This window comes from Oryctolagus cuniculus, chromosome 3 (assembly GCF_964237555.1).
Source record: "Oryctolagus cuniculus chromosome 3, mOryCun1.1, whole genome shotgun sequence".
NCBI lineage: Eukaryota > Metazoa > Chordata > Mammalia > Lagomorpha > Leporidae > Oryctolagus > Oryctolagus cuniculus.
Window position 1 is genome coordinate 43,041,553 of NC_091434.1, and position 27,771 is coordinate 43,069,323.

General features: G+C 44.6%; 1 protein-coding gene across 10 annotated transcripts in view; it reads left to right on the forward strand.

The window, feature by feature from the left end:
* Positions 1-27,771, forward strand: part of ANKRD44 (ankyrin repeat domain 44) — a 368,927-nt gene that overhangs the window by 101,456 nt on the left and 239,700 nt on the right. The window lies entirely within an intron of this gene.

The window sequence follows — 27,771 nt, forward strand, 5'->3', positions numbered from 1 at the left end:
GTATGTCCATTTTACAGAAAGTAGAAGTGAAGCGTTTCCGCACTCAGTCCTCTCATGCTTTTCATGATAATTTCATAAACTTCTTGTTCCTAAAGGAAGACCGTTCAATAAAAGACCAGGTAGCTAATTTGTAATTCTTGTCAATGATAGATCATTCTGGGTTCTTCTAAACTAGAATGCCGGATAGGCCAATTGTTAGTGATTGGTGATGGTTGCCTGATACACTTGAGTGTTCAGAAAGATTCTGAGGCTGTGTCTGTTTGAGAAAAAGATTGAAGAAAATTGTTATGCTTGATTAGTGATGTCTGCCAGAGGCACAAGAGGAAACTGGCATCCCCAAGTACATACTTGTCGTGCCTTCTCCAGCTCTCCAGCCGCTGGTCATGCCGTCAGGTCTCTGTTCTTTTGCTCTCCCTCTTGAGAGCAGTTGGGGAATCCAACAAGATGTTTTCAAGCCAGGTTAACTCTGGTAAATGATTTAGCGGAGCTGAAGCGTGGCACCTACTACAGCTTGTTTTCTTTGGTTACCTGTCGATTTTGTATTTTGATTATTTTTAGTGTCTATTTGCGTGAATAATTAGGAGTTGTTATGAAGTCAGGATTTTGGATCTTGGGACTTGGTCCATTTGAAAAAACCACTCGGAACATCTTGTCTTTTCATCTCTGAAGAGCCGTGAGCGTGTGAACTGTAGGCAAGGAGATGAATTGCATTCATGAATCACTTGAGCAGCACAAAGCAAGAGCTGCCTCTAATAGTATTGGCTGTTATATCTGCCTTGCCTTTATTCTAAATGCCTGTTTTTCAGAGAGCCTGAAGAATGAATCACACTATGTTCTGAGAGAGGCAAACAGCCTGGAGAAAATGGGTCACTTACATGAGGTTTCAGGTTATTATTTTCCAAGGTTACCATTAGCACCCATTTGAGAACATGACAATGAAAACTATTCTTGAAAAATAAGACACCTGGTGTGTGGCGTGACTTAGCTGTGCCCACTCACCTCTCCCATTGGGAAATTGGATATTGGATATTAAAAGTTGAAGGGCTAAAGGCTGTTTCCAGAAGTCTTGTTTGTCTCCTGCTCTTCTCCTGGGGTCGTAGAGGGAGGGGAGAGGTTGGGTGTATAATCAGATAAGTCTTTCGAGAACTAAGAAAAAACCAGCCAACTTCCTTTCTGGTCTTTGGGGTTCTTTCTGGTTCTGGCACTTTGGGGTGTGTAGGAGCTGTCACTGGTGCCAAACCTTGTCCTTTAGAACATCGATGGGCAGACTGAGGCCACACCTTGGTTTTGGGGGTCTTCTGTGGAGTTACTTAGAAGATACATCAAATATTTACCAAATCTCAACCAGCTGTTTGATCATCCAGCGTCGCGAGCTCCGTCTCCAGCAAGGTAGAGGAAAGGGTGTTTTAAAGTTCACTGCTCAGCAAGACTCCTGTGAAACCAAGAAGCCAGTCACAGCAGCAGTAGGCCTCGTCACCATTCGTCATCGCCTCTTCTTTTTAATTCATAAAAGGGGTTGGGGTCGGGGGCTTTAACATTTACTTGTGGCGTCCACTACGTTTTATAGAAGCTGATCCTGTCGGAAGCTGCTCGTGAGAACTTGTATGCATTTTCCTCGTTTCTCTTCTTTGATTTGCCAAGTGTACGGTTAGAATTGAGGCCGTCCAGTGGGGCTGTGGGGCTGTGGGCCCCTTCAGGCACAGGTAGAATGCCCATCGCAAGCAAGCTGCCAGCTGTGGCTGGAAAGCCTGTCTCCAGACCACTAATAGCTCTCTCCCACTAATAGCTTCTTATGCTGCATGTGTGACCTTGTGGCCTGAAATCAAACCCTCAGGGTGGGTGCAGTCTTTCACCCAGAGCTGGAAGGGAAAGGCTGAGGCCCTGGGGAGAGTCAGGCTGGTTCCAGGAGATCCTGGCTATCTTGTGTGACCTTGTGGCCTTAAATCACAACTCCAGGGTGGCTGAGCTAGTGGGGGGGGGGGGCTGAGCCCCTAAGGAGATGGACAGTCTCCAGGAGACCCCACTCCTTCCATGAGTCCCAAGCCAATCAACATACGTATGTGAAACCACCCCCTCATCCAGTGGGCACCCCCAATAGGATAACCCAGTAAACAGACAGTAATGCCTTAAAAACCCAGAACACTTCCTCAAAGCCAGTGCTCTGCTCTCGGACCAGATGCTTTCTCTGTTGCTTGCCAACCAAATAATTTCTCTCTAATAAATTAAATAATAAAATAATAATTTCTGTCTAATAAAAGTTTCTGCCTCTTTGCAAATTGTTTCCTGGCTTTTTATTTCTATACTAAGCTGAGGAAAAGAGCCCACGAGTCTCACTCCGGCAACCACCCTCCCCTCCATGACTGTTAACAAGAATTAAGCACCACATGGTGGCGGTATTATTATTATTATTATTATTTCTATCTTTGGGAGACCAAATTTTTTTTTTTAAAGATTTATTTATTTGAAAGTTGGAGTTACACACGGAGAGAAGGAGAGGCAGAAGTAGAGAGAGAGAGAGGTCTTCTATTCGCTGGTTCACTCCCCAATTGGCTGCAATGGCTGGAGTTGTGCCGATCCGAAGCCAGGAGCCAGGAGCTTCTTCCTGGTCTCCCACATGAGTGCAGAGGCCCAAGGATTTGGGCCATCTTCTACTGCTTTCCCAGGCCACAACAGAGAGCTGGATTGGAAGTAGAGCAGCTGGGACTCGAACTGGTGCCCATATGGGATGCCGGCACTGCAGGTGGTGGCTTTACCTGATACTCCACAGCGCTGGCCCTGGAAACCAGATTTTGACTCAGAGTTGTCAACCTGTAGTATGTGCTCTCTCTTCCTGGTGGACTGGGGGAAGGTGCCCGACACACCCAAGAAAGATCACCAGGGAGAAGGAAGAAACCAGAAGAGGCGATTCCAGTGCTTTGAGCTACAGTGTTAATTACCTAAGCCAGTGCCTTAAGAACAGTGTTTCAAATGCAAACTGGAGAGGAGAGGAAACAGATTCCAGTTCCAGTGTACTTTTCCTCCTGGCGTGATAAAAGATCACAGGACTTGTCTGAGAGGTCACAGAAATAAAAATTACCTCTGAAAAAGAAGCAGCTTAACGTGCCATCTCAGCCACAGCTGTTAAATCCAAGATGTTGATTACACTAGGGTGGAGGCAAGGAATGAAAAGAATGTGGTGGCTGGGACTTAAACAGCAAGGACACTGGTAAGAACATCCTGGCCTCACTGCTGAACTGGGATTGAGACCCGATGGAATTACTGAGGAAATGCATAGCAAGGTTTTCAGACACCTGCCCCCTTCCCTCCCGGTCCTGACTTCCCAGCTGCTTGTTCTTTGGTCAGTTTTTGGGTAAATGCTTGTTCCACAGCGCCTAGCAGCTCTGCTGAATACAGGAAGAAGGTTTTCATCGAATTTACTACAAGGCTGTGTTTAGTCTGCGTTTAGTAACTTACAATTTATTAGTTTATATCCCGTCCCATTTTTGAAAATCAATCATTTTTATTTGAGAAATGATGAATTAAAATATTAATAAATTCTCCTCCCCTTCCCATGCGTGAAATACACGGAGAGAAGACAGTCTGATTTACACTCTCATATATGACGGTTAGGAACGTAATTCTGAAGAGTACTGGCCGCCTTGGGACAGGACTTCTCAGATTTATCTCGTATGTTTCTTACGCTTCATGACACTTTGTGAATGGATGATGGAGGAGTCAGTCCTGAGTAACACTATTGATAACATAACCGCCAATGTGCTTTTTGTGTATCATGTAATATGTTTGAAAGTACTTCCACAGGGTCTGGCATTGTGGTGTAACTGGTAAAGTTGCCACCACCTGTGATACCAGCATCCCATATGGGCATCTGTTTGTGTCCCTGCTGCTCTCCTTCCGATCCAACTGCCTGCTAATGTGCCTGGGAAAACAGTGGAAGATGGCCCAAGTCCTTGGGCCCCTGCACCCATGTAGGAGACCTGGATGAAGCTCCTGGCTCCTGGCTTTGACCTGGCTTAGTCCTGGCCATTGTAGCCATCTGGAGATTGAACCAGTGGGTGGAAGATTCTCTCTCTTTCTCTCTGTAACGTTGGTTTTCGAATAAATACTTAAAAAAAAAAAGATTTATTTATTTGAAATCAGATTTACACAGAGAGAGGAGAGTCAGAGAGAGAGAGAGAGTCTTCTATCCGATGGTTCACTCCCCAATTGGCCTCAACTGCTGGAGCTGCGCCGTAGCAGAGAGCTAGATAGGAAGTCGAGTGACCGGATTTCAAACCGGCGCCCAAAAGGGATGCTGGTGCCCCAGGCCAGGGCGTTAACCCGCTGAGCCACAGTGCCAGCCCCCCCCCCCCCCTTTTTTTTTTTAAAGCAAAGTGCTTCCACAATCATCAGTTGCCTGGCTGAGGGCTAACTGTGCACTTCCTGGCAGCATAGACTTTGTATTTTTGCCCACCCTGTGGCAACATAGAGGAAGGGCTCTGTGATGTAGTGACTGACTGGTCGCATATCACGTCCCTGTGCACAGGATCTGCCCCGCCACTGTTATCACCTCTTTGCTGAGTCATTCATTGCCACAGCCTCCCATGTGGTCTCCCTGCCTTCAGCCCAGCTCTGCCCTGCCAATCTGTTCTCCCCCTTGCAGCCTGTTGATCTTCCTCAAATGTGAATCTGAATGTGGTAAGGCTCACCTGCTCCCTGTTTCTCTGAGACGTAGCATGGCACATGAGGTGCCGGGCCTCTGCCCTGCCTGCTCGTGCTTCCCTGTGCGTGCTGGGCTCCTTCTGACCTCTGGGTCTCCAAATGTCACACCATCAGCCTGGAGTCCTGCGCCTCTTGTCACTTCAGAGCTCAGGCTTAGATGTTACTTCCTCCCAGAAGCCTTCTCTGATGGGGCAGGGCTGGGTCTCGTGCCCCTCCTGTGTGACCGCCCAGCTCCCATGGTGATGTTTGTTTTTCTGTTTCCTCCCTGGATTCCAAAGCTTCTTGAGGACAGGGGACTGTGTCTTTTTTTTTTTTCCCCTAGAAAAAAAAAACACAAGACCAGGTTTATTTCATACAGTGTTATTCACACATTTTTTATTTTCTAATTTATATGTAGCATACAAGGAAGTAAGATAACATTTCATATGCTCCAGTAAGAGCCAGGACTTAGACAAACTGGTCCAGAGGCAGTCCACAGCAAAAGGAGACACTCAAGAGTAACGCCTAGGTGGTTCTGCCCAACTCAGTGTTTTTCTTATTCTGAAACAGGTTTGACCAAAACTCCATGCCAATTTACTCAAAGGTGTTGGGATAGGCACCAAAAATGACAAAGTATATAGTTTCTGCAAGAACAGGCATTTTCTAGAGTAGGCCTAAAAGTCGAGAGACTGGGTTGTCAGCATTAGGACACATGGGAACATCAGTTTCCCAGGACTTGTCTTTTCCTAAATGTGCAGTAGTAACTGACCATGCCAGCAGAGGGTGAGGATGAAAACTAGGAATGCAACTGTACAAATGCACAAAGCCATCACCAGTCTCTAGGGACAGCTGTGATCCTGAAACCAAGAGCTGACACTGGGAACAAAAGTTCAACTTGGGGCCAAGACGTTCTGAAGCTGGCAAATCAAGGGAGGGGACTGTTGAATTCTCTCCCTCAACTGCACGGCTTGGCCTATCAAGGGGGCTGGACAAATGTGTGTGGAGTGGGCACCAAGAGGGCAGTGCAGTACAAGTGAGCTAGCATGGAATATGCAGCTAGAAAGGTCTTCCCAGGGACTGGCAGTGACCATGGGTCATCCTTAAACTCCCCAAGCCTCTGTTTCTCAGGGAAATGGGATGCAGGGTCCCACACTCTGTGGTCATGAAAAATACAGTGAGATGTCTTTTTTTTTTTTTTTAAGATTTATTTATTTATTTGAAAGAGTCACACAGAGAAGGAGAGGCATATATATAGAGAGATCTTCCATCTGCTGGTTCACTCCCCAGTTGTGGAGCTGTGCCAGTCCAAAGCCAAGAGCCTGGAGCTTCCTCTGGGTCTTCCCATGCAGGTGCAGGGGCCTAAGGACTTGGGCCATCTTCCACTGCTTTCTCAGACTATAGCAGAGAGCTGGATCAGAAGTGGAGCAGCCAGGACATGAACTGGTGTCCATATGGGATGCTGGCACTGCAGGTGGTGGCTTGACCCGCTACGCCACAGTGCCGCCGGCCCCAGTGAGATGTCTTAAGGAGAGCGTTTAGCCCAGGACTCGCCCTGTGATAAGCTCCAGTAAATGATTCTTCCTTTCCTCCTTGCCTTCTGCCCTTTCTTCCCTGCCAGGCAGGTACCACTGGAGACTGGAATACTCCAACGCCAGCATCAGCATGGAGATTAAGTGTGGTGATTCTAAGTCATTTGTTAGGCAGCCAAGACACTTTGAAAATACATACTTCTGGACCCTGTGGTTCTGGGATGGGGTCCAGAAATCTGTAATTCCTGCCCCTCCTCCCCCAAGTGTCTGATGCTCTGCCACAATGAGCGCTTGACCTAGTCCAACTTATAACTCAGAGCAGCAGTCCCGGGTCTGTAGCCATTGCTGGAGCCCCTCGGGGATGGGCAGCTTGCTGCATTATTGTTGGACAGCTGCTGGCGTGGTGGGAAGCCACTTCCTCACATTCTATGCCCAGTTTGGGTTTTTTGATAACGCCCAGCCTTTGGGTCGCATTCTGCCTTCCCAAGGCCCATCACTGAAGCCCATGCCACTTTCCACGTCGTCCTCTTTCATATTTTGAAGTTACTACCTTGTCCCTTCTAAGGTGTTTCTTTTCCAAACTAAGCATTCCTGATCCTATAAACTTAGAATCTGGGAGCTGGCGCCTGCGGGCTACATCCGGTCCACACATGTGTTTTGTTTGGCCTGTGCTGTTTGAAAAATATTGAATAAGTTGCCAACATTTAAAAATCAGGGCATCTCACTGAAAAGTCTGGTGCTCTGGCATCTCCTGAAAACCAAAGATCTGGAGCCACAAGGCCAGCTTTGGAGAAGACACGAGTCCTCCAGATTGTTGTAGAACTAACCATTCCCCTGGAGCGTCTCCCTGTCACCCTGAACTATTATGTCACATACTTTCTAGAGCCTTCATTGTTCTTATTATCTTTCCCTCTCTCTTTTCTATGTGGGCCCCAACCGTGCCTAATATCCCATCTTTTAGAAAAGTTGTATATTTTAATGTAAAAGACAATATTTAATCATAACTTAACAAAAATAATATACAGAAAAGTATAAGCCAGAAAATGTATCTGCCAATAACCTTGTTTAGCATTTTTGTAAATTTCCTTCTAGTCCTTGTTTTTCTGCATATTTTAAATATTTTGAAGCAGGGATCATATTCTTACATATTGTTAAAACTCTCAAATGATTAGTCTTAATAACTAAAATATTGTTTTACCTATGTGACATTTTTATGGTAGCAAAATACATGTAACATAAAACTTACCATTTTAATCATTTAAATATTATTCATTTGAAGGGATATGGTTGGGGAGGGAGAGAGAGGGAGAGGGAGAGAGAGAGAGAGAGAGAGATCTTCCATCTGCTGGCTCACTCCCCAAATGCCTATAAAAGTGGGCCTGGGCCAAGATTAAGCCAGGTCTCCCACAAGGGTGGTATTTGCCCATTACCTGCTACCTTCAAGAGTGCACGTAAACAGGAAGCTCACTCAGAGCCAGAAACAAGGGCTTAGACCCAGGGACTTGGGTGTGGCATGTGAGCATCCTAAGTAGCTACTTAACCACTGTGCGAATGTCCTCCATGCAGTCATTTTTACATACATACGTGAGAAGCAATTAGTAATTTTACAGTGTTGTGCACCTGTTACCACTACCTGGTTCCAGGACATTTTCATATCCCTAAAAGGAAACCCTGAGTTCATTATACAGTCATTTCCTGTTCCCTCTTCCTCCTAATTCCAGGCAACCACTAGTCAGCTTTAGATCTCTATGGATTTGCCTACTTTGGCTATTCCATACAAATGGATTCATACAACATATATCATTTTGTGTCTAGTTTCTTTCCCTCAGCATAATGTTTGCCAGATTCATCCATGTTGTAGCATTTACCATGCACCATCCCTTTTCATGGTAAGTAATGTTCCATTGTGTATCTATACTGTATTTTATTTATCCATTTATCAGTTGATGTTGATGATGGGTTGTTTCCACCTTTTAAAAGAGCATTTATTTATTTGAAAGACAGGAACACACACACCTAGAGAGAAACAGAAAGAGAACTCCCATCTGCTGCTTTATTCCCCTGATGCCCAGATGGCCAGGCCCAAGGCCAAGGTGAAGCCAGGAGCCTAGGATTCAGCCTGAGTCTCCCACATGGGTGGGAGAGCCCCAAGTACTTGAGCTATCCCAGGGTGTACATTAGCAGGAAGCTAGACTTGGGAACAGGGCCATGACTTTAACCAGGCCACTCTGGTATGGGATGCAGGTGCCCCAAGTTGTGTCTTAACTGCTGTACCCGGTTTCTACCATTTGACTGTTATAAACAGTGCTGCTATGAACATTCATGTACAGCCTTTTGTTTGAATGCCCATTTTCTACTTCTTTGGAGTCTATACCTAGGAATGAAATTTCTAGGTCAAATGATAATTCTATGTTTAACTTATTGAGGAAACATTATTTTCTAAAACAGGTGTAGTATTTTATGTTCTGGTCAGTGGTGTTGCAATTTCTTTATGTCCTTGTCAACACTTAAGTTTTTGTTTGTTTTAGCTATTCAGTGTATGAAGTCATATTTCACTGTGGTTTTGATTTGCATTTTCTAATGACTGAAGATCTTAGTCATCTTTTAATATGCTTGTTGGCCAATTGTACACTTGTATCATTTTTGGGTTTATATCTTAAAGCTTGTTTAATACTTCCCTTGCTTTGGCACTGGTTCATTTTAAACTTTGCTACCATGAGTAGTGTTGCTATGAACATCCTTATATGAAAATTGCCTGAAAATCTCATTTCTGCAGCATAGCTTCCCTAAAGTGGGATTGTGGAGTCAAAAGTGTAATATTTCTCTTTTCAAATATTTATTTTTTATTTATTTGACAGAGTAACAGAGACGGAGATAATTCATCCACTGGTTCATCCCCCAAATGTCTACAACAGCTGGGCTGGGCCAGGCCAAAGCCAGGCACTCCCTCTGGGTCTCCCACAGCGGTGGCAGGGATCCACTGCCTTCTCAGGCACATTAGCAGGAAGCTGAATTGGGCGTGTATTAGCTAGAGCTCAAACCAGTGCTCTGACACAGGATGTGGTGGCTCATCCCCATGCTTCACGATGCCTGCCCCAGAGCTGTGACAGTTCCAAGGTGTAGATACTGAAGATCATGTTCACTGCTGCATGTGTGAGGAGCAGTCACTTGGAAAGTCTGTTCCAGTGTCTGCTAGGAGTTTTGTTTCTCACACACCATGTCAGGCTCCTTGGGGTGGCACTCAGTTTCCCAGGGGATTCTGGTATGCAAATTCAGTGGAGAACCATTAACCAAATTTCTTCTGTACTCATTTAGCTCTGGAGGGGGCACACATCCCCAGCCTGGATCACTTCTGAACAAATGGATCTGGCACTTTGCCTGATGTGGGCAACATGCTGGGTTCTCCCTGCTGTTCTGCCAGAGCGAGCCCACCGTGGCCTAGGTCCCTGGGTGGAGCTTTTCCTCATGGAATCTTACCTTCTGTCTTCTTGTTGTTGGGGACTTGATCAGTTTGAACCCGTCTTTTCTCATGAGGAAGCAGAGGTGTCTGTTAGCTTTGTGACTTGCCCTCAGTTGTATAACACCTGTTGATCAAGGCTAGACGAAACCCAGGTCTCCTGGCTCCTCAGATAATTCACTTCCACTTCCCTCAGTGGCTTTGTTTTGACTTTGATTGGTCATGATTCACGAGGCAAAATGTAGTTATACCATGCTTAGTACGTTTAGAATTCTCTCGCAGAGAGATCAGGCCTCAGCATGTCTGGGCAGGTCATTTTCATCACAAGAGACTTTGGTTTTACTGCCTCAGCCAAACCTAGTTCTGTCCCTGTGTAGTGGAAGGGCAGCTGTGAGTCACTCCTAGTCAGGACCATGGAACTGCGATCTCCAAAGAGCTGTGATCATGTCGTGCACTTCCAAACTGCTGAAATGTTGCATGTTGACTGGGTAACACGTGCTGAGAGTTTTGACGGACGTGTGTAGTGCAGATTCCTAAATCTAGTTGGAATGTGTGAAGGCATAATGGGTCTCCCCACCATTTGGACCCATGTCAAGGGGAGTGTTGGTGGGACGAGTGTGGAGTCACCGAGAGAGGGGCCAACCTCCATGATACTGGCCTCAGACCTCAGTTGCCTTTGTGGTTGGGCTGGTGCAACAGAGGTCAAGGGTGTTTGTGGAAATTCTACCGCTGAACAGAAATTTAAGAAGCAAATCAGGTTTGATTTAAACTTTCTTAAAAGCCCTTATTTTCTGCAGCGTGACTGTCAAAATTATGTCTTTAAACTTGGCATTCAAGTTAACATCCTGGGAGTGAATCTTGTTTTCCTAATGTTTAAAAAATATGTTGAAAGTTAAATTTAGACTGGGAGGGGTAGTGAAAAAAAGAGACTCATAAAGTTCTCTGTGGCGCCCCTCAGTCTTTGAGATAAAAAGCAGATTAATTTACTTATGTCTAATTTGTTTTCAAAACTTTTCACAGAGTTACTTATATTTAGTATCAGGGCATAATAAAGCTCTCAAGTCCTACTTACCCCTTGATAAAGTTTAAAACATGTTATTAAGTAGGTTTCATATTTAAATAGATTTGGATAAGTTGCAAACTTTATTGCAACATAGAAGGAAAGACCAACACTGCAGTAACTATCCATGTCAACACTGCAACAAGGGTTTTGACTATCAGAAGAACTCAGGTTTTTTGGTTAAGTTATAATGTCTTCCACATCATCATTCCCTCTGTTATTTTCCATATGGTCAGGAACAGCTTAAATGACCACTGTTGTTGAAGGGCGCAGAACAAGATGGTGTGTGTGCTCTCACACACACGTGTATATGTGCTATGTGCATATGTGTGCATGTGCGTTGCCTCTGTGTATGTGTGTTGTGTGTGTGTGCATGTTTTGGCAGTGGTTGGAATGGGGCATGGGAAGGATAGGGAGGAGAGAGCTTTGAGGGTGTCTTTAATGCTGCAAGAAGTGCAGTTTAAATCAGTGTTAGTATAATGCTCTGTGGCCTCAAAGCCTGGGATTCTTTTATGTCTTGAAGATCCTGCATGGGGGTGGGAGCAATACTGAGAGGATGGTGTTAGGAGAGGCAGTGACTTGGAGACTGGACTGCTTATTGTCAGTCTCCTGAACATGTATGTGTCTGATGTTGGCAGTGTGCCCTGGCTCATTTGTCACTCCAAAGTGCAGTTTTGTCTCCATCAGTTTAGTCCATTCCTAGGATTTGTTCAGGCCCTGCCTGCTGTACAGACATCACTCTGGCTTCATCGACCATTCTGTCCCTCTTTTTCTAAACCAAGAAGTCTCCAGGGGGGCCAGCGCTGTGGCACAGTAGGTTAACGCCTTGGCCTGAAGCGCCGGCATCCTGTATGGGCACCGGTTCTAGTCCTGGCTGGTCCTCTTCCGATCCAGCTCTCTGCTATGGCCTGGGAAAGCAGTAGAAGATGGCCCAAGTCCTTGGTCTCTTGCACCTATATAGGAGACCTGGAAGAAGCTCCTGGCTGCTGGCTTCGGATCGGCATAGCTCCAGCCATTGCGGCCAGTTGGAGGGTGAACCATTGGATGGAAGACCTCTCTCTCTCTCTGCCTCTCCTCTCTCTGTGGAACTCTGACTTTCAAATAAATCTTTAAAAAAAAAAAAAAAAAAAAAAAAAGAAGTCTCCAGGAGTACTAGGGCAAGGCGACCTCCCGGCTGGCTCCCTAATCTGTCATTGTGCAGCAGGAAAGGAAACTTGGCATCTGTCTGCTAGAGTCTGTGGAGCACAGTTGCATACTGTCTCACCCAGTGGAATTGTTTGTGTGTGGCTTAGGCTTATTTCCCCAGTCACAGTTGGCGGACTCTGAGGGAAGGACTGTGTCACACAGTTCTTTGCATATTTCATAAAAATAGCACACTGTAGGTACTCAGTGCCTTTCGCGTGCTAGTGCTTCTCTGTGTGACATGTTGGCCAGGATAGGTCCGGGTAGAGGCTTCTGTGCTGTGGCAAAACCGACAACCTGGATTCCCATCTCTAGGAGCATAGTTGAATATGTTAGGATATACCTGTGTTATGGAACATTACATAGCTAGCAAGACCAACGGGTTCATCCTTTAGCTGCTGACTTGGGAGGTATCCTTGAGATACTATTATATTCTTGAAAATGGAAAGAAATGGAATGAGTAAAATCCCATTTTTGTCATAAGAATTTGATTTATCTGTATATCTGTTTTTTAAAACTTGAAGGTTTTTTTTGTTTGTTTGTTTATTTTTAAAATCTCTATTTGAGAGGAGAAAAAGAAAACGGGAGAGAGTGTGAGAGCCCCATTCACTGGTTCACTCTGCAGGTGTCCACAATGGCCAGTACTGTGCCAGGCTGAAGACTGCAGCTGGGAACTCAGCCCCATGTGCGTGGCAGGAACCCAGCTGCTTACGCCATCACCACTGCTTCTCAGGGTCTGTGTTAGTAGGAGGAAGATGGAGTCAGGAGCCAGAGCCAGGAATTGAACCCAGGCATGAGACTGGGGCATCTTAACCAGTGTCTGGGCCAGATGCCCGCCCCTGTGTGTGTGTATCCACAGGAACATAGAGAAAAAATACACGTGAGGCTGTTAACATTGGTGGTGGGAAAGGTTATTGGATTTTTTTAAGCCTGTCCTTGTGTTGTTGGAATACGAGGACTGCTAAGATTAAAACCCAGCAAATACACAGAGTAAACTCACAGGGACTTTGATACTTCAGAAAGTCCATTTCCTGTAACGCTTCTTCCTGTTTTGCAAACTTTGCATGATTGAAAAGAAACGAGTTTTATACCCTGACTAAAATTTAGAGCTAGATAATACAGATAAGGAAGTAAAAAGAGAGAATTATACTTGGGTTCGGTATACTTGTGTTGTTTCGTTCTTTCACTCCATGATGTGAAGATAGGCTTTGTGTTTTCTCATGACTTGAGGAGAAGGTTTCTTCTTACTCAAACCCACACTGTAAAGTTAACAGCAAAACTGAGAGCCTTGGAGCTCCGGTTTCCGTGGTAGGGCGGGGAGAGGCGCAGCGGGCTGTGCAGATGCAGGATGCTAGCTGACTGCAGACCCCAGGCGGAAGAGAGCGTGGTAGGCAACCACGGGGGCTTGCACAAGTGGAAAATGAAGAAAGGCAGTTTATGGCCGGGGCATGCTGCTCTAGAGAGCCCTGCCTCCTGCAGAGGGAGTTGGTGAGAGTCTTTTGAATGCAGGGAGCACGGCTCAGGGGGCTCGCCCTTGCTACGCCAAAAGCGAGGATGGTTCATTTTAGATCCACATCTCAGCCACCCCAAGAGTGCTTCCCGTCACAGCTGAGGGACCCTGTGCTCACAGGCCCTCTCCCCCAGACTGTTGCTGTAGTCTCCCAGCTTGTACCATTGCAGTCTTTGCCTTCAGGTCATCCTTTTGCAGAATAATTGTTCTGAAGCACAGCCCCTTAGGTTGCTCCTTTGCTCAGAAACCATCCGTGGCTCCCCAGTTCTCCACGAGAGTCCACATTTCTTTACCTGGCATTCAAGGCCTTCTGTGATATGATCCCTGTCCATGTCCTGGTTTTCTCAGCGTCTCTCATGCTTCAGTTGGAGAAAACTGTTCCCTCTGCATGTCTGCTCTTCCCAGCATCTGTTCTGTGCCAAGAAGGGACATTCCCTTCCCCAAACCGTCTATCTCTACCTGTTCAAATTCTCTCCAGTCTTCAGCTTCATTTCTTTGTTGTTGTTGTTTTATAATTTGTTAAGATTCGTTTTATTTACTTGGAAGGCAGAATTATAAGGGGAGACAGGGTGGTAGGAAGGGAGGGAAGGTGGGAGGGAGCGAGAGAGAGAGAGAGAGAACGCACGTGAAAGCACTAAATGGGTAGATAGAGCTTCCATCTGCTGGTTCACTCCCCAAATGGCTGCAACAGCCAGGCCTGGGCCAGGCCTTAGCTAGGAGCCTGGAACTCCATCTGGGTCTCCCACATGGGTGCAGGGGCTAGCACTGGGGCCATCCTCTGCTGCTTTCCCAGGCGCATTAACAGGGAACTGGATTGGATGAAGCAGCTGGGACTGGAACCGGCGCTCATGTGGCGTATCAGGCAGTGGCTTCCACCACTGCGCTACCACACTGGCCCCTCAACTTCATCTCAAAGCCTGTTTCTTTCTGGAGGCCGGATGTGATTTCCCTTCTTCATGTCTTTCTCCTTGTGTCTGCCGCGTGCTTGAGCCTTACATGCGTGTCAGCTTCCTGTTACACCTTGGTAACTCCATCATTCACACATTGCAGCGTGTGGATTTCTTATGCTTGGTAACGCTTTGTTGAATTGAATTCAGTGTTGTTATTGGAAACGTACGAGATTAACTTTTAGAGAACCTATCTGTCTTCTCTTGTTTGAGGTGGGCAGTGTTTAGAGAAATAAAGAAGATATGAACTGGGTTGGATCTCTGAGAGGAAATGTCCTTTTTTGTGAAATTTCCCATTTTATATTATCTAATGTTTTTCAGTCTCTTAGGCTCCTCTCCTTTCCTGCTGCCTTATCATTTCCCTTTGACATCTGTCACGGAACGCCCTCGCCATGATTTTGGCTGGGGACATCGGGGACATTGAGAAGACGCTTCCTGGAAGACTCCACTGAGAGGAGCCGGTTCATTATTGGATTTGCACTGCCCGTGACTTCCCTGGTTTTTGTGGGTAGTAAGGGACCTGCCAGTTACCTCAGAAAGAGACTGTTCCCGATGTCGGTCAACTCCCTGCCTTAGATTTGAGAGTGCTTAGAACACCCAGGGCCAGGAAGGTGACTCAGTTTTGCACAGGTCCCTAATCCCCGCCTCCCCCCCTCACTGAGATGTGGTAAGAGTTTAATTGTTGTCTCTCTTTCCAAAAAAAAAAGCACATGCAGTTCAAAGAAAAATAACTGCCGAAAGGAAGGATAGAATTTAAAGGGAAGTTGTCATGGGCTTTGGAAAGATTCGGTTGTGTAAGAAGTGGCTTGCTGGTGTATTGAAATAATCAGTTTCTAACAAATTTTATTTTTAAAAAGGATTTATTTATTTATTTGAAAGAGTTATGGAGATAGAGGAATAGATGGAAAGACAGAGAGATCAATATTTCATCTACTGGTTCACTCCCCAAGTGGTACAATAGTCAGGGCTGAGCCAGGCTGAAGCCAGGGGCTTCATCCAGATCTCCCACATGGGTGCAGGGGCCCAAGGACTTGGGCCATCTTCTGCTGCTTTTCCCAGACCATTTTGCAGGGGCTGAATCAGAAGTGAAGCCAGGACACAAATGAGCACCCATATGAGATGCCGATGTTGCAGGCAGTGACTTAATCTATTACACCACGAAGCCAACCCCTCTAACAAATTTTAGACAAATCCAATTTAGAGCTGCTGGAGTCATTAATCGATGCAACCAAGTGAATGCATTTATCTCATGTATGATAGTTCTAGCTCCTTCAGAGAGAGCAAAAAATTGCCACCTTTCTGATGAGTATCCTCTATTTCTACATGTTGATTTTATTTTTTTTAAAGATTTATTTATTTATTTGAAAAAGTTACAGAGAGAGGTAGAGCCAGAGAGAGGTCTTCCATCCACTAGTTCACTCTCCGAATGACCGCAACGGCCAGAGCTGATCTGATCTGAAGCCAGAAGCCAGGAGCTTCGTCCAGGTCTCCTACATGGGTGCAGGGGCCCCAGGACCTGAGCCATCTTCTATCTTCTCAGGCCGTAGCAGAGAGCTGAATCGAAGTGGAGCAGCAGAGACTCAAACCGGTGCCCATATGATTGCCGGCGCTGCAGGCTGCGGCTTTAACCTGCTGTGCCACAGCGCCGGCCCCTCTATGTGTTGATTTAAAAATTTTTTTTTGACAGGCAGAGTGGACAGTGAGAGAGAGAGACAGAGAGAAAGGTCTTCCTTTGCCGTTGGTTCACCCTCCAATGGCCGCTGCGGCCAGCGCACCGCACTGATCTGATGGCAGGAGCCAGGTACTTCTCCTGGTCTCCCATGGGGTGCAGGGCCCAAGCACTTGGGCCATCCTCCACTGCACTCCCTGGCCACAGCAGAGAGCTGGCCTGAAAGAGGGGCAACCGGGACAGAATCTGGTGCCCCGACTGGGACTAGAACCCAGTGTTCCGGCGCCACAAGGTGGAGGATTAGCCTAGTGAGCCGTGGCGCCGGCCGATTTTAAATTGTTTTAAAAGGACTTTGGTTTTCTTTATTTAGCTCCTGATTTCTGAGACTCTCTCAAAAAGTTATTAATTCTTGAGACTACAAGAAAATATTACTATAGTTATTTTCTTGCATCCTTTTTTTTTTTTTTTTTTAATTTATTTGAGAGGTCAAGTTACAGACAGTGAGAGAGAGAGGCAGAGAAAAAAAAGATCTTCCATCTGTTGATTCACTCTCCAAATAGCTGCAATGGCTGGAGCTGGGCCGAACCAAAGCTAGGAGCCAGGATCTTCTTCTGAGTCTCTCACATGGGTGCAGGGGTCCAAGCACTTGGGCCACCTTCTACTCTTTCCCAGGCCTCAGCAGAGAGCTGGATTAGAAGAGGAGCAGCCAGGACTAGAACTGACACCCCTATGGGATGCTGGCACCTCAGGCAAAGGATCACCCTACTGTGCCACAGTGCTGGCCCCTCTAGTGTACTTTTCAAGGAATATTTTTTTGTTGTTGCCCTTTTATAAGGATATACTTACTTGGTATGAATAAAAAGTTATGTCTTACAAAGCCTTGTAGAAATGAAATATTTTTATTTCTGGACAAAAATTATACTGAATACAAGTATAGTTCTGAAAATCATCTGGCCATGTAATTTTTTTTTCACAAAGATAACTAAAATGGTTTATATTGATTAGCATTATGAAATCACTTATCATAGCATTCATCATTTCAAATATAAGATATAGTTATACAAAGAATGTAACCAAAACTATAATAGGAAATAAAAGTTTCATTACAATTTTTCAAAAACAGGAAGCTGTTGTAGAAACACACACACACATATATTTTTGCAGAGTATATAGTTTTGTTTTGGTAAAACTACATTGATTTAAGTATTCTATGTGAACTAACTTCTTAGATCCACTGTGTTCTTTCTTAAATTAGCTTTCCTTAAACTCCCCAACACTACTTAATTAACTTAGCTAAAGTTTAGATTTGATCTCCAGCCGTTTGAAACTAGACAGAGTGAAAAAAGATGTGGGTGGTTGGCAGCAGATCCCAATGAAAATATGGCACTTGGCAAGGCCTGCCTGCCTTGTTTTGCTTTGCTTTTCTCTTTATGGACGTGGCCTATTTTTGAAATGTTATGATTTAAATCCAGTGATCAAGTGACAAGTCTGACAAAACAGAGCTTACATCCACAGAAGTTCTCTGTGTGTGTGGCGGGGGGGGGGGGGGGGGGGAGTTTGGGAGGGGATGGAACTGTTCCAGAATGAAAGGAAGTAACCTCGATTTCACCTGGAAACATTGGTGGCACGGAGGCAGGAGGTTTGGGCTATATATAAAGAGTGAAGAAAAGTGGCCAAGATGCTGAGCCAAACTTGCATCCAGGAATAGAGCAGACATCAAAGAACTGGAAGCAGTATCTGCTGTTTCCACTCCATCCCTGTCAGCAGTGCCCGGGGAGCCAGTGATAAGGAGACTCAGGCAGCTCTTGCGTGTGATGGCTTGGATCTCGGCAGTAGTCTTCCAGCTGGGTCTCCGACTCCGATGTTTTGTGCCCATTGTGGCCAGATTCAATGCTTGCAACAACTCCATTCCTCTCTTTAGCTCAAGACCTCAGTTCCTGTTTGTCCAAAAGATTAGGTTAAAGCTCATTATGCTGGCATGGTGCTCCCTCTACCCAGCAACTCACTTTTCTGACTTCATCTTCGATTATTCTCCAAACATGAGAGATTTACTCCAGTCTTTTTTCAAAATTGGGCTTAATGTCTAGTTAGTTCTCCATTTTTCTTGTAACTCACACCCACACGGAGCCCTTTTGCACTGAAAGATTATAGCCCATTGTTTTTCTGTCTTTGGTAAGGGTGTCTGGTTGTTAGGCATTTTGTTGAGAATAATTATATCTAGAAATGTACATATTCACATCAGTTAATATTCAGTGTACACATGTAGAGATAATATATATTATGTATGATAGCTTTTATCCTCAGTGGGCTATAAAGCGTATACTGGTTCTTCATTGGAAGTATGTTAAGGCCGACTTTCTAATCATGAATTTTATATATTGTATATCATAAGCATGACTTGTAAGGAAAAAATACTGCGAGAATCAGGAAAACTGAGTTCTACTCTCAACTTTGCCATTAATAGGCAAATCAGCTGACTCCTTTGCAGCGCCAAACACAAGGGATTCTTTGCCTTTACGGCCATCAGGAGATCATAAAAGAAGGCATATGTATAGATGTTTGTGATACCTTTGGTAAAATTTTCCACATCCTATCTCATCAAATAGGCATGAGTATATGACATGTTTTGGTGAGTGAAAAGGAGATGATGTATTATTTCAGTGAGTTGCTGTTTGGTTTCATAGATTAGACTTCTGGGGACAGAGAAGATGTAATAGTTTTTGAGGTTTTCCAGTATAACAAAGACCAAATTAGCTTGCATTGGTTTTGTTCATCTGTAAACTCTCTTTTCCCTTTCTGGTGAGTCCCCCTGCCTTAGGATGGTAGGGAATGTGTTATAGGGGCTGGGCACTAGGGCGTAGTGGGTAAAGCTGCTGGCATCCCATGTGGGCACCACTTTGAGTCCCAGCTACTTCACTTCCAATCCAACTCCCTGCTGGATTGGCCTGGGAAAGCAGCAGAAGATGGCCCAGGTCCTTGGGCCCTTGCACCAATGTGGCAGACCTGCAAGAAGCTCCTGGCTTCAAACTGGCCCAGCTGCGGCCATTGCAGCCATTTGGGGAATGAAGCAGTGGATGGAAGATTTTCTCTTTCTCTCTGTCTCTGTCTCTCTCTCTCTCCTGTAACTCTACCTTTCAAATAAATAAATCTTAAAAAAAAGAATTATAACCATCAGCTGATTATTTTGCTCTGTAATTTTTTATGATACTTTGTTTTTCCTTCTGTAAAATGGACATAAATGTACTTGGCAGTGAAGGGTTTTGAGTTTGTTGTCTCAGAGTCTACATTAATCACTACTTTTCCTTCATGCACACTAGGCATCTGGCCCTGTACAGGGGGCTGTTGCATGTATTAAGTCATTTCTATTTATTTGAGAAGGAAAATGGAAGTGAGAGAGAGAGCTAGTGAAATGCTCCTCCGCTCGTTCACTCCCCAGATGCCAGCAACATCTGGGTATGGGCTGAAGCCAGGAACTGGGAACTCAAACCAGGTCTCCCATGTGGATGGCAGGAACCCAGTTATTTGGGCCATCACTGCTACTCCCTAAAGTCTGCATTAGCAGGAAATGAATCAGGAGCTGGAGTTGGGTGACAAACTCAGTTTCTGCAATGTAGGACTCAGATCTTAATCAGCGACTCAACTGCTAGATTAAATGCCAAGTCCTTTTATGTCATTTCTTAAATGCATCTTGTCATACGGCTAGCATAGCCCCATTTTATAGGTTTAATTCCAGATCAACCTGCTATTATAGCATTGATCTACCTACTATGGAAAAACAAAAGAGAGCTTAGTCAAAAGCAATATTGGCTCTAGATTTCAATGTAACTGACACTGTTGTTTCCTCGTTTCCTTTTACCCAACCCTTTTGAGTAATGAGAAGCCCTGTTGGCGTTCTTGAGTTTTGTTTCAGCTCTGGTCAGTATCTTCTGGTGGAAATGCTAATAAGTAGAATTAAGGAACAGAAATATAGCCAAGAAGGACTAGGAAAGGAAGGAACAACAAAAGAAGTGAATGTTTCAAAAAGGCCAATTGGTTCTTGAATAACTATTATTCTGTGTTTTGTATTTATTTTCATTTTGGAAATGGTTAGATAATAAACTTATTTTCTGCTTTTTCTCACTAAATATATTTATTTTTTCACAATGTTTAAGTATGGAGTGAACAGATAGCTACTTGTAGAGAGCCTACTGTTACTTAGAATTTTATGCCATTTTGGTTTTCTTTAATATCTGGAATTACAGATGTTTACTCTACAGCATAGCCTGTGGGAGACATTTTCAAACATGCAGTCTTGCCTCTCTGATTTTTCAAAAAATGTTTACAAGGACACAGGATATTTGGTATAGATCTTTTGGTGTTCAAGAGAAATATTTTGATTTTATGTTCATCATTATCTTTCTGTGATGGAGTGAACTTCTCCCCAAATGAAGAGTGCTCTATATTCAGGAAGTACTTAATGGCACCCTTGCAGCAGATCACGGAGCAACAAGTTTTGTCCATTAAATCTAGTGACTCGAACAAATTTTTATTATCATTTTGCAAAATGTAAGCGCTGCCTCATCCAAAAACCGGTTGTTACCTAATGAAGTGCTTCAGCTTGTTCTTGGAAGTTGATGGTTTCTTACGTTCTGATTATTGCTGCATCAGCTACTAGCTAATAATAGCATCCTGCCATCTGTGCTCTGCTCCGAATGCTCAGGTATGCACAGATGTTTAAGAATATCGTTTTTCTCCCTCTTGCCTATTGATTGATTCCCAATACCCAGTGCTGATGAGAATACAAGATGTTTTCATTTAGACTTAGAGTCTTTAATTACCCAATCAAATTAGAAAAAGACAAACAGCATATCAGGATTGGAAACAAAATGCTAGAGCATCAGCATTGCTGATTCTCACTGACGGTCTCTCACTCAGCTTGTCCTCCAAAGCCCATGTATTAGTGAAGGACATACAGCTCCGGCAGAGGGAAATGGAAGTGCACTCTACAGTGCTTTTAGCAAAAGTCAAGTTGGTGGTTTCATTAGAGCATTTTGGGAGACTGGGGGGGCAGGATAGAGTGAACTGATGTCTTCACTACAGCATGGAGTGCATATTGCACCCTAGCTGAACTCTTCCCAGAGAACCTAAATAGGCTTTATTCTTGGAAGAATGGCATGCCTCATGCCACTGGTCACATATTCTTCAGTGACTTGAGGTAATAATTGAATTGGATTTTTCAGATGATACAAATGATACTTTACCATTTGGGTTTTTTTTATTTTTTATTTTTTTGACAGGCAGAGTGGACAGTGAGAGAGAGAGAGACAGAGAGAAAGGTCTTCCTTTGCCGTTGGTTCACCCTCCAATGGCCGCCGCGGCCGGCGCGCTGCGGCCGGCGCACCGCGCTGATCCGATGGCAGGAGCCAGGAGCCAGGTGCTTTTCCTGGTCTCCCATGGGGTGCAGGGCCCAAGCACCTGGGCCATCCTCCACTGCACTCCCTGGCCACAGCAGAGGGCTGGCCTGGAAGAGGGGCAACCGGGACAGAATCCGGCGCCCCGACCGGGACTAGAACCCGGTGTGCCGGCGCCGCTAGGCGGAGGATTAGCCTAGTGAGCCGCGGCGCCGGCCCACCATTTGGGTTTTAAATAGCTTTATTCTTATTTCCTAACCACTATAGGGATCAACAGGAAACTGGGTTTAGTGTTTTTTGTATACTTACATGCGTGCGTGCGTGCGTGTGTGTGTATGTCTATGTGTCTATTTCCTTTCTACCAATAAGTCTCGGAAACCTGGATTCTTTTATATTTGGAAGAAAGTGGCTCCTTCAACTACTTTACTTCTTCCTTAATTACACAACCTGAGCTGTTACTCTTATCTCCCAGGTGACGCATTACCATCTTGCTCCCCCTAGTGGAATTGTAATTCTGCTTCGAAGTTTGAGACTGCTGTTCTATTGCTGCTACATATTTGATTTAGTGTCTTATTTTTAGAAATCAAGATATTTTCCAAGTTTGTTTTCAAAGAGTGAGAATAGAAATGGAAAATGTTGCACTGCATGGGCTGATAAGGCAGGTGGATGGAGAAAGCGATTTTGTGATTGGTAAGGTTTCAGTTCCTAGTGTCAGTGGATTCACAATAACACTTAAAGGGGTCGCCTGTATTTCTAACTTAGAAGGGTCAGATGTCATCAGCTTGACAAACAGTCACTTCTAGAAAACAGCTGTCAACTCTTCTGTGAAAGTTGATAGGGGGCTGGTAGTTGGTGATGATGAAAGACAAGCACAAGTCCCATCCGAATAGCAAATCCTGCTTGTGCCATTGGTAAATTAGGTCTGGGAAGTATCCTTCTGAGAGTATCCTTCTGCCTTCTGAATCTACTCAAGGGTCTGTGTCAGTAGGCATAGCACACAGCAATCATTTCTAGTAGACAGCATACTAAGAAAATTATATAATTGAAGTTGTAATAATTCTGTATCTTTCTTAAGAATTTAGATTTCTTTAGGAAAGCATGTTTCATGATTTCATCATATCTGAATGTCTTTGTATTTTCTGCCACTCTCTGTTTTTCACAATTTTAACCTTCTTATGTCATGTTTATTCAACTTTGTACTCTGTTGCAGGCAAAGCACCCCATATTCCTCTTGTGTTGCTAGTGCTGAAATGTGTGACATTTCAAAAGCAAATATAGTTGTCTCCCCTTGTCTGCAGGGGATAAATTCCAAGAGCCCTAGTGAATGCTTAAAATTGCACATAGTACTGAATCATATATATTCTATTTTCCCCCTTCTACATTGGAGAGTGTTTCAATAAGTTTGTGGAAAATGTGTATTAAGCAAAAACTATGCATGGGTTTCAAGATTTTTTTTTGGTACCAAAATAAACATTTAAATTCCATTTTCCATGAACTTTTTGAAGTACCTTCCTATCTATGATAGAGTTTAATTTATAAATTAGTCATGGTAAGAGATAAGTGACAGTACTACTAATAAAATAGAGCAACTGTAACAAAATACTGTAAGAAAATGGCCTGTGACACTTCCCTTGTACTTTGGGACTATTAGTAAGTACAGTAAAGGTTAAAAAGGTTACCTGAACACAAGCACTGTGAAACCTCAACAGTTGGTGTGATAACCGGGATGGCTGCTAAGCTACTAATGAGGAGGTAGCGCTCTCAGTGTGCACACTCTGAACAAAGGGCTGATACACAGCCGGGGCAGATGGAATGGGAGGGTACAAGGTATCATCATGCTTCTCAGAATAAGAAATTTAAAGTTTATGAATTGCTTGTCTTTGGAATTTTCCACTTAATATTTTTAGACTGTGTTTGGTCACAGGTAACTAAAGCTACAGAAAGTGAAACTTAGATCAAGGGGCAGGGGGACGACTGTACCCAAATATGTTAAGGCTTAGGACTCTACTCTCGTGTGGGAAACACTTTTTGCTTTTTTTAGAATTATTTTTTAAATATTTATTTTATGTATTTGAAAGGCAGAGGTACAGAGAGAAGAGAGAGGGAGAGAGAGATCTATCTTTTATCTGCTGGTTCACTCCCCAAATGGCCAGGTCTGGGCCAGGCTGAAACCAGGAGCCAGGCACTTCATTGAGGCCTCCCATGTTGGTGCAGGGCCCAAACACTTAGGGCCATCTTCTGCTGCTTTCCCAGACACATTGTCAGGGAGTTGGATTGGAAGTGGAGCAGCTGAGACTTGAACTGGCACCCATATGAAATTTCAGCATTGCAGGTAGTGATTTAACTTTTAACACCACAACCCTGTTCCCAACTTTTTGCTTTTAAGGATTATTGCATTTAAGGCAAAAGCTGCAAAATTTATAATGATGGCAAATTAATGGTCAACAGTATAATTCCTGGATACTTATAAGCAAAAGTAGTGTAATTAGAATATCCCCCCCTTTCTTAAAATCCTATCATAGAGACAATATTTAGATATAGCTTTTAAAAGTGAATATTTCTTTTAAGTATTTATTTGGACAGTTGATTAAAATCTCAACAAAAGAGAATGCCAAAGTGCTCTCTGGGCATCTTTTACTTGGGAGTGTGGAGAAAAGCAAGAAATACCCATAATATTAAAGAAATATGCTACTGGCTCAAGAGTCACCGTAATTGAGTTCAAGAATTATATCAGTGCAAACACATAACTTTTGTTCAAGCAAAGCATGTATCTGTGCTGTTCTGGTTTGGAATCCCATGATGTACAGATTGACGGTTGTGAAGACAGTGATGTCACGGCAGCCACACGTCACAGTTGGCGCTAGATATGTCCATCTCCAAGTCTTTGAGCTGGCAGAACAGATGCTGCCAAAGGGAGTGAAAGGGGTTTGTACATCAGTCAGTGTGCATCTCTGTGCCTCCGTGCATGAGTGTCAGTTTGCAGGTGCACAGTGGTGTGTGCACACTCACATGTGACTGCAGCTTTGGCAGGGTTTCAGTGGTAGCTCAGTTGCTTCTTTGCAGTGGATGTGGAGAACCCTGTGCATTGACAGGGTTGCGCAAGGTCCAGAGGTGTTTGGGAAGATCTGCACTCCACTCTGCTGGCAGTTCTGTGCAGGACAGTTCTCTTCCAGCGGTCTCAAGGAGCTTGGCCCTGAGGTGTTTGGGAAGCTTTCCATGCCGGTACCTTCTTAGGGATGCAGCTGGTGGCCTTTCCTAGCAGCTGTGTCAGGTGCCCCTCCTTGGGAACATTCTAGCCTTAGCTTGGAAGACTCCTTTCTTGAGAAGTAAGAGAACTGATTGAATGCAATAGAATACCTGTCCACATTCCTTATACTTATGAGCAAGGGGTTTGCTCAGCTCATTGAGTCCCTTGAAGTGACTTCCGAGTGATGCATTAACTGCTGGGCTGGGTTTGCATCTTAGACCCTTCTCAGACTCTGCCTCTACTTGTCCTGTGATTGTTGGGGTTTGTCTGATTTCTCTCAAGTTTCGGTAAGGCAGAAATGCACACATGAGCATTTGACCATGGACAGATGGAAAATTAAGAAACAGAACAAGATTCCATATTTAAATATGCGTCTGACTCTGTGTTTTCTATGAAATGTGCTCTTTGCCTTGGGGCAGAGATAACCTGGAGACTTGGTTAGCAGGTACCCAGCAAGACTGTGGAAAGATCTCCTTATCTCTAGGGAGAGCAGCCAGTGGAAAACTTGTATTCTTCTCAAGTCTTCTTTCTTGCTACTCAGTTGTTGGCAGTTTGAGAAAATATTCACATTTCTTGGCAAGAAGTAGAATTGAGAGAGCTTGGGGTGTGTATGAGATGTATTTACCCATTTGCTGGAAACTTCTGTGGCAGCAGAGAAACCCATGGACAAATTCCTGGCATATTGAAATACTCATCTGCAATTTTGCATTTTCTATACAGTATTTCTTCACAGAATCTGACTGTGTCCTACTGATACTTATACTGGTCCCCCAAGCTAAAAATAAACACCATCCAAACCTGTAAGAGAGGCAACAGGAGGGTGAGACAAGAACAGAAGATTTATAGGGAAAATGAGGACTCTGATTTCTCAAGTAGATAGTCCAGGGAGAGGTCAAGGTAGGTGATGCTAACAACTGTGCCTGAGTTTGAAATTAGTTGAGCATACGTGAAAAATCTAGATTTGTAGGCCCCCAAGCCCAGATGGACTAGATCAGAATTCCCAGGAAAGTGATCTGGGAATATTGCTCTAGTCAGCATTTCATCTGCTGTCCTCTGTTGCCTGCTAGGACTAAAGTGTTTCTGGTAGTTGTGAGTGTGTGTGTGTGTGTGTGTGTGTGTGTAATTGCCAGGTATTTTAAAGTTTGAAAAAAAAAATGGTTAAACATTCCACATTGGCATTTTTAAGCTTTTCTTTTTTTAAAGAATTATTTACTTTGAAAGGTAGAGTGATAGGGAGGCAGAGACAGAGGGGGGAGATATTGCATTCGCTGGTTCATTCCCCAGATGGCTGCAACAGCCAGGGCTAGGCCAGGCTAAGACAAGAGAGAGGAACTTTATCCTGGTCTCGCACATGGATGGCAGGGGCCCAAGGACATGGGCCATCTTCCAGCTGCCTTCCTAGGCACTTCAGCAGGAAGCCCAATCTAAAGTAGCATAGCCAGAACTCAAATTAGCCCTCTGAAGTGAGGTGTTGGCACAAGCAGTAGCTTAACCTGCTGTGCCAGAGTGCCGGCTCCTCTTAAACATTTCTTAACTAAGACATCTTTTGTGTGTGGATGTTGGGGGGTGGTTTATATGGCTACAGGGGTTTCCTATATATTATTTCATTTGGTCCTAGTAATAGTCCTATGAGGAAGTTGGGCAGGGATGGTCCCAGTCACTTCCAGAGTACAGATGGGAAACAGGCTTAGGATGTGGCTGGCTTTGAAAAAAATCCTTCGCCAAGTCGGGCAAGCCCAACGTCACCCTTGGGGACCGCTGTTTTTCTGCGTTTACCTCACACTGTAGTTCTGAGGTTGATATCTGTTCCTAATGTGTCAGATTCTTTGCTCCTCCACACTTCTGTACTCCCTACTCTCTCCCTGGGGTGCCCCTTCCCTCATTCCTTTTTTTTTTTTTTTTTAAGATTTTTATTTATTTGAAAGCAGAATTATAGCGAGACAGAGACAGAGAGAGAGAATGGTTGATGGTCTTCTATCCACTGGTTCACTTCCTAAATGGCCACAACAGCCAGGACTGGGACAGGCCAAAGCCAGGAGCCAGGAGCTTCATCTGGGTCTCCCACACGAGTGCAAGGGCCTAAGCACTTGGCCCATCTTCTATTGCTTTCCCAGGCGCATTAGCAGGGAGCTGGATTGGAAGTGGGGCAACTGGGACTCGAACCACAGGCACCTCTATGGGATGCCAGCCAGTGTTACAGGTGGAGGTTTTCCTGCTAGCCACAGTGCTGGCCCCACTTCCCTCATTCTGTAAGATGTCTTCCATGAAGCTTTTCTGGGTTCACTCTTCTCATCCTATTTCCAAACAGAGCCCGCTGCTTTTCTGGCGGTGTTCCCATCACACTTTATAGATCCTTATGTTTTATATGTTGGGGTCTCGTTTAATGCAAGTGAGTTCAATAAGAGCTCCGTAATGATCCCCATGTTGCTCCCTAACCCACCATGGTACCATCCCTTTAAACAGGTGATGAATGTAATCAGGTTTAAAACGGTGCTTGTTGGCTAAAGGGATGGGAAGCACTGGGAATGATTTCAAGAGTTTTCGGAATATTGATAAAGAAGTGTTCAGGTGACCAGAGACATGACCATTAACATCCTCTTGGAATGGGATTGTTTTGGCCAATGAGAGGTAGTGAAACGGTAGGGGACTGTGTTAGTGTTTTTAGGCTGCCTTCACAAATACCACAAACTGGACACACACCAGAATCGTACTTTCTCACAGTCTGGAGGTTAGAAATCTGAGATCGGGCGCCATCGGGTTGGTTTCGCCGAGACCTCTCTTCCTGACTTCCGGTCAGCTGCCTCTTTGCAGCGTCCTCACCTGGTTCTTCTCTGTGTGCAGGTCTGAAAGAGCTTCGCGGGGATGCTGGGTCCATCAGATTAGTGCCCCGTCCTTACATGCTTACCTAGCCTTAATTATGTCCTTAAACGCTCTGTCTCCAGGTACTGCCATGTTGGGGGTCAGGGCTTCCATCCGTGACTTTTAGGAGTACACAGTCCAGTGTACAACAGGGATTGTACACACAAAAGTGCATTTTTGGTAGTTGTTTTCCACAGAGAGTTTAAGAGCCTCTCAAGGGCAGTTTCATCTAGGAGTGATTTAC